The following is a 6612-nucleotide window of genomic DNA, read 5'->3' as shown; positions in this document are numbered from 1 at the left end:
ATTTGAACCCCTTCTAACATCGTAGGACCCCAATTTGCACTAATCTTATCACCTCATCCACGTCCCCGGTGTTGGAATTTGTAATTCATTTCCTATTATAGGAGACATTCGCGTAGATTTAAATTGGCGTGTTTGGTTTTCTCTAACTTTTGGGATTCTCTATTTCTTATAATATTGAACACAATGAATATGTTCACCCTTGACCTCTTATTATTTTTGAGGATATATCGTGGTTTCCTCTACTTGTAGAGACGTAAAGTAAAGTCACTATCATTTTCTCATAGACCAATCATGATTTACTTCCCGTAACCTCCCCTTCACGTTTTGTGATTACTCCATTGTGGACTAGTTTGTGGGCGTACAGCCGTCTAGGGGGATAGTCCACTGTGTTTCTTAAATCTGATGAAAAAAGGACCGCTCTTAGTCACCCTATAAAACTATATGTAGCTGTCATGATCTGAAATCGAAATGCGATAATTGTTAAGGTCCACGGAAGATTGCATATGTAGAACGGGGCGAAACAGTTGCAGGTCACTGTACCCAAGTTGCTTTGTTAGGAAGTAACTGTTGAACCCTTTGCTTTAATTAGCAGTGCAGATGCTTTGGCTGCTTCACAGAAAGCGTTGTTATTTTGCCCCCGAAATGATCCATGCACAGTAAGTGATAGTTGCACGATTTTAAAACGTAAGCATAATCAGTTGTTTTTGCAAAATCCTGTAGCTATAACCAGTCACTCCACAAAATGTCGCGTAATAGGTCTGCATAATGGCAGTTCATGTAATAGGTATCCTTCGAAAACTGTTTGCTCATTGTTAGCCCTGGGTAAAATCTTATACAAACAGGGATGGATCTGAAGATCTGATAGAATAAACATAATCTTTTTGTGGGAAAACATATTGGGAGGTAAACATTAACAAAACGGAGAAAATTGGGTAATATTAAAATTGGTATCAGAGAAAAAAATCTGTGAGTTGTAAACTGGACTGAGTTGTATTAGAATCGCCTTTAATGGTGGTTTTTGATGCTGACGTTGTTGAACTTTGGGTTCTACGTAGATCTACGCCAAACCACCGCACAGTGTAGAACACACCATATACACACCGAACGTTTATACGGCTAGACAAGAAACATAAGCCACATTGCAGGTTTATATAGGATACATAGCGTGGGAATACCATACTAAATACCCACACACAATCAAAACTTGTACATCAGTGAAAACTTGTCTTTGGGCCTCATTTACCGGGCTTATTACGTAGAATTTCTGCAACAATACCTACGCAACATAGACGTCCAATTCTACATTGTAGCAGGATCTCCCCCCCTTAAAATAAATTTTAGTTGGAATACAGTTCCCTAACCTTACATATAGGTGTTAATACCTTCTATATAAGTCTAACATACCTTTAATATATTTTAATAATATTTCAACATTTTATATATAGCACCTTTATTCTGCCTTTTATTATTCTTATTATTTCTTTATTCTTAATCATGGATTTGATAATTTAACTATACACAAATCTGAGGCAAAGTTTTTTTATATTTTTTATGTTAATTTTTAAATACTACGCGTCGCACCGATAAAGATCCGTATCGGTATTTCAATAACTATATGTATTCCTCCCTGATTATGGCAATGTCTGACCGAAACATGTCGCAGTAAATTAAAAGGTCTAAATGTAATACTGAAATATTTGTTGTGTTGACGGTAGCAGAGTTCCTACATATTATATATTGTCTGAGACACACAACAGGATTCAATCAATGAAATAATTCTTATAATGTGTTTTTGTCGCTACCTGTTGTTTAATTCTTGTATTACTTCGAATATCGTGTTATCTTTTACTGTTAATAACCGGATTTAAACCAACGCCGATGCAATATCAGCGTGAGCAGAAAGCTTTGTACCCTAGTCCTTCGTCATAGTGGCAGAGCAGGAAATTAGTAACACAGAACAAAAGAAAACACCGCTCGCATTGTGACCCAGTGGTTCAGTGGTGGAGGCTGAAGAAGGCCCATCTTATGTCCACCATCGGCTCAAATTATCTGAGAGGCTTTTAAAACCTCTGCATTTATGCGGATTCGAGACATTGTAACCATGTTGCATGATATTCCGCAAAGCGAAGGAGCGTTTGAAGTTAATCGTGCCAATGTCCACGGTGTTGTGTTTTTACTACATCGGAAATGTAATTCCTGTAGGCCACTTTAATCGATTATTCATATTTCTCTCTATCTCTGTTCATTGCTGTTCAGCCAAAGGTTTACAGTATCAGAGAATTACAACCTTTCGTCGTGTGAGTTCATCTTCTCGCCTACAATTCGTAATCGCTAGGCAAAGGCGCGATAAACACCTCGCTTAAGCGCGTGACAATCATACGTGATTTATTGCTAGACATCGACTCGGTATACACGTTCCAGCAACCACGCAAAAGTAGGAGTTCTGTTCTCTGTGACTAGTTTCTAGGTTACGCAACTATTCTGACAACAGAAGATGTATCTTCTGTGTGGTCCGTGCCACGGCTATATAAGGAAGTTCCAGGATATTTGGCAGTTAAATCCCGTGTAGAGGTGTGGTCGAATACTTCCACCCTAGCCCTGTGAGCCGTACGAGGCGAAAAAAAGGGAAGTCTCAAATCTGAGACAGTAAAACATGGTCACAAGCCCCACTGGACTCGTACCCGAAAATGACTACGCTGGCGAGGAACAGCAGCAATTGTAAACGACAGACCCGTACTCTCGTCAGAGAGAGCGCAACTGTCTGACAGTAATAAAAGTCTGGTCGTAAGCCCCCGATTGGTGCTTTATTCGAAGATAGTCTGACCGACTGACCGTCCGTCGGAACATAAGACTCGACTCGACTCGACTCGACTCGACTCAGCTCGACTAACAGTTCAGTTGAGAGAATTGGTGTAGAGTTTTAGTTGCGTTTCGAGGTTCCATGGTGATTAAATAATATCAAAAGGAAGGCAATTGGAGAAGTACGGAATGAAAGAATAGTTCTTAATAAAAACAGAGATGATAATATCATGACTGACTGGAGGGTGAATTTTTGTAGTAAGTCACATAAAAGAAGAAATAATCCTTTGAGACTCAAACTTCCCATTCATGTGCAAGTGTAACAATATAGTCTACCCTGTGTTAATGCCAAATATTACCACCTTCTTATATGCGCTGTGAGTTAAATATATTCACTAGCAAATAAAATTGCAAAGATATCTAAATTTTTATGTACTCGCTTCTTTTGAACAAGATTATTGGGTAGGATTACTACGAAGTAAATTAATTGTAAAACATAATAATCAGCGAAGTTTATTGTAAAAGAATGTAACTTAATATTTAGTCATCTGATGATCCAAAATTGGATCTAAAATGTAGAGAAATCTTAATTTGAAAATCTAGAACACATTCCAAAGAAAATATTCGAGCTCCAGAAGAGACTTTAAAATATCGTAACCTATTCACTTCTTACGCATTAAAATTATATTTCTTGTACCGACCACTGAATAAAATGCTCCGAGCTTCGAGGTGTGTGTATGTGTTTCACGTAAGATAGTAGTATTCTTGGTAATTTGTATGTGAAAATATAACTTAATTTATAATATAAAATCTTGTTATATTTGTTTTACACCCAACATATTTCATCTGTTTGACAGAGATCTAGAGGTCTTCACATTGTAATATTTTATAACTTGAGTATACTGATTTTTGCAGATGCCTCGTAAAGATATCTTCACCGGTTTCAACGCGTATTTCACGCCAAGTGGCATAAAGAGCACTAGCAGCCTCCTGAATAATTTACCGGAATAGTCACAAAGCGACAACTGGATATGAAACTACTATTTCGACCCGAAAGCAGAGAAGGATTCTTTTTCCAAAGGGTGAGGCTACTTATTTCACTCAGACGTGAATAAATGGTTAGTTCAAGTTAGCCTGTAACGTTTACTTTTAGAGAGACAAGTTTCTACTAGGAAAATTAGTTGGATGTCTCGTCCCCGAAGCGGTAAGACGGTACGCAATTTACATATCAGTAGCCCGCAGGAAACGACACTTTCGCAGGAATACTTGAAAGTTTAAATGTATTAGAGTTGAGGGAAATGACGAACAGTATGTTTATGTGTGGGTGTATACTGGCCTCTTTCTCTTCCCATCTTATCCGAATTAGTCATAGTACTGGCCCATAGCACTTAATAAATTTCCCTTAAGACGTGACGAATTCCACAGGAACTTCCTGAGAACATATGGTTCTGCACAAACACCTTCAGTTGCAAAAAGTAAGAAACACGTGCTTCCACGCCTTCAGAGTTCATAGTTGCAGAATGTCTGTAGGAATGTTGTAGCTTAATGACTGAGAATAGCACGGACTGTCTTAATTTCCTAAGCTTTACTCATTTGTTTGCATTGTCAAAGAATCATAACATTTAAATACGGGTGATGAGACTGGTAGTGAACTGGGTAGCTCAGTGAGTTAAGTGACTGACTGCAGGCTACACTACAGGGGTTCGTTCACCACCAGTTGCCACACCCATATCAAATCTCCTATCCTGTCCGGCCGGGTAAGTCGGTCGAGCCTAGACGTTGACCAGTGCCGGGATCAGGAACAGACCTACATGGAACTTTCTCACAAGATCTTATATGTTTCCATAGAACTGCGCTAAAGCACACGGAAAACTTTAACTTTATCCTTTAGCTTCTATTGTCCAGCGTAAATCCCTTTAATATGAGCATAACAGAAATAATGCCAAAAATACCAAGTGAAAGTTACCGAGGACAAAATGGGGGAAGGGGTGAATGTCGATCGAAATGAACAGTGGAGAGACAATTGAACGGGGCACACAGACTGTTCTGAGGACAGATTAAACTAAAATAGCAATACAGGATCCATCGATATCACGGGGTTCATGAATTGTAACGTTTATATATTTGTGAGTTCCTGAGACACACCTATTTTTTCATACTTCATATTTTAGCCTTTCACGTCATGAAACAATACATGTATATCTCTTATGATACATTCGGTTTTTAATTCTGTTTCACGCATCGCGACTTGCACGACTTAAAAGTAGTAACTTATTTAAATCAGTAGCCTTGCTCGCATTATTAGAATAGCGATGTTTTACATTGCATAGTGCCAAATGTTAAGGATGCAGTGTTTCAGGTTATGGATGGCATCATGAAATGAAAAGGATTTCCAAGAGATAGAAAAATAAAGATAATAAAATTTACCCGATTCCTTCAGCTGAATGAGTTAGGTCCGTTTTGAACCGTTGCGTTTCATTATAATTATCTAAAATCACTCTTTATGTTTTTAAGGAGATATTCAGACAGAATTTAAAATATTTTATGGACCTCTTTTCTTCAAACTCTTCAAATTATAATTCACTACACAACGCAGTTGAACTCTCCATAAATCCAAAAGTAAATACTTACTGATCAGTAAATCATTATGATCTCTAGAAATAACATATATATCGCAGTGCTTTCTAGTATTCTCTAGAATGACCCTTCTAGCACACTAAAATATAAGCCAATTGAATTATTATGAGATAGACTCATAGATGAAATGAATGTTATTCGTCTACGTCTATTTCTGTTGGTTTCTCACGTACGTAGCATAAGAAAATATTGTGTTCATACAGAAAATCATTCATGAAATTTTGGTGGATTTACACGTTTTCAGCAACCCTGAATATGAAAAAGCAAGTTTTTGAAATGCCATATATCTTTATATATGTATGCGTTGTATGAATTCATGTATGTATATATATTTGTTTGTATGTGCGCCTTGCTAACACCTGGAACGTTGGACGGGTTTTATTGTGGTTTGTAACCTCTCCTCCTACCGGTTACGGTAGCCGAGCGGTCTAAGGCATCTATTGTCTTCGCTCGCTTGGAAACCGGGATCGTGGGTTCGAATCCCACTCAGGGCATGGATGTTTACTTTGTGTCTGTGTACAGGTAGAGGCCCTGTGACGAGCTGATTACCTACCGAATGTGTAAGTTCTAGAAAAACCGAAGTGAACGGAGAAGTTCATGGAGGTAGACCTAGGCCCACTGGGGCTGTAGCACCAAGGGGAAAAGAAAACCTCTCCCCCTGTCACTCTCTCCTCGCCGGTGGAGTGTAATGATACGGTTATAGCCTGAGACATGAGGTTCATGTAAACGCCAGTTTCACTAAACCGGGGGATTTTGAGGTTGTTTGAAGTGATTTAACGACTCATTATCAGTTACAGATATTACGTAGAGTCGAAAGGATTGGCTGTGAACAGTGAGTAGGTTAGGATATTATAGGACACATGTTTAAAGTTACTATTCGGTCATTTACATAGATGTCGATAAATTTAAGCCAGGATAACAAAGAGTCTGTTCTAGATTCGAACAGTTAAATCTCGAATACTTATCTGCAGTCAATGAAATATTCTCAGGTTATCATGCCTGTCAGTAGATTGAAAATTACAGCAGATTCAGGGCCATTCATTAAACCCTGAATTTTAATCAACTGACACTGCTAATAGCCTGAGAAAATTCCATTGACTTCAGCCGCTATGAAAGCTTCAGTTCTTGCGTAAGTCTGCAATGTTACAGCGTTCGGACGGATTAAGGGGAGGGGTA

General features: G+C 38.4%; 1 long non-coding RNA gene across 1 annotated transcript in view; it reads left to right on the top strand.

The window, feature by feature from the left end:
- Window positions 1-3843, top strand: part of LOC117282938 — a 71109-nt gene extending 67266 nt beyond the window's left edge. The window contains exon 3 of the long non-coding RNA XR_004513889.1: window positions 3715-3843. This is a non-coding gene — a long non-coding RNA (uncharacterized LOC117282938). The remainder of the gene's footprint in view (window positions 1-3714) is intronic.
- Window positions 3844-6612: the final 2769 nt, after the last annotated feature.

Source organism: Cryptotermes secundus, unplaced genomic scaffold, assembly GCF_002891405.2.
Source record: "Cryptotermes secundus unplaced genomic scaffold, Csec_1.0 scaffold941, whole genome shotgun sequence".
In the NCBI taxonomy this organism is placed as follows: domain Eukaryota; kingdom Metazoa; phylum Arthropoda; class Insecta; order Blattodea; family Kalotermitidae; genus Cryptotermes; species Cryptotermes secundus.
Note: the sequence above shows the minus strand (reverse complement) of the source record. Positions and strands in the feature narration are given on the sequence as shown.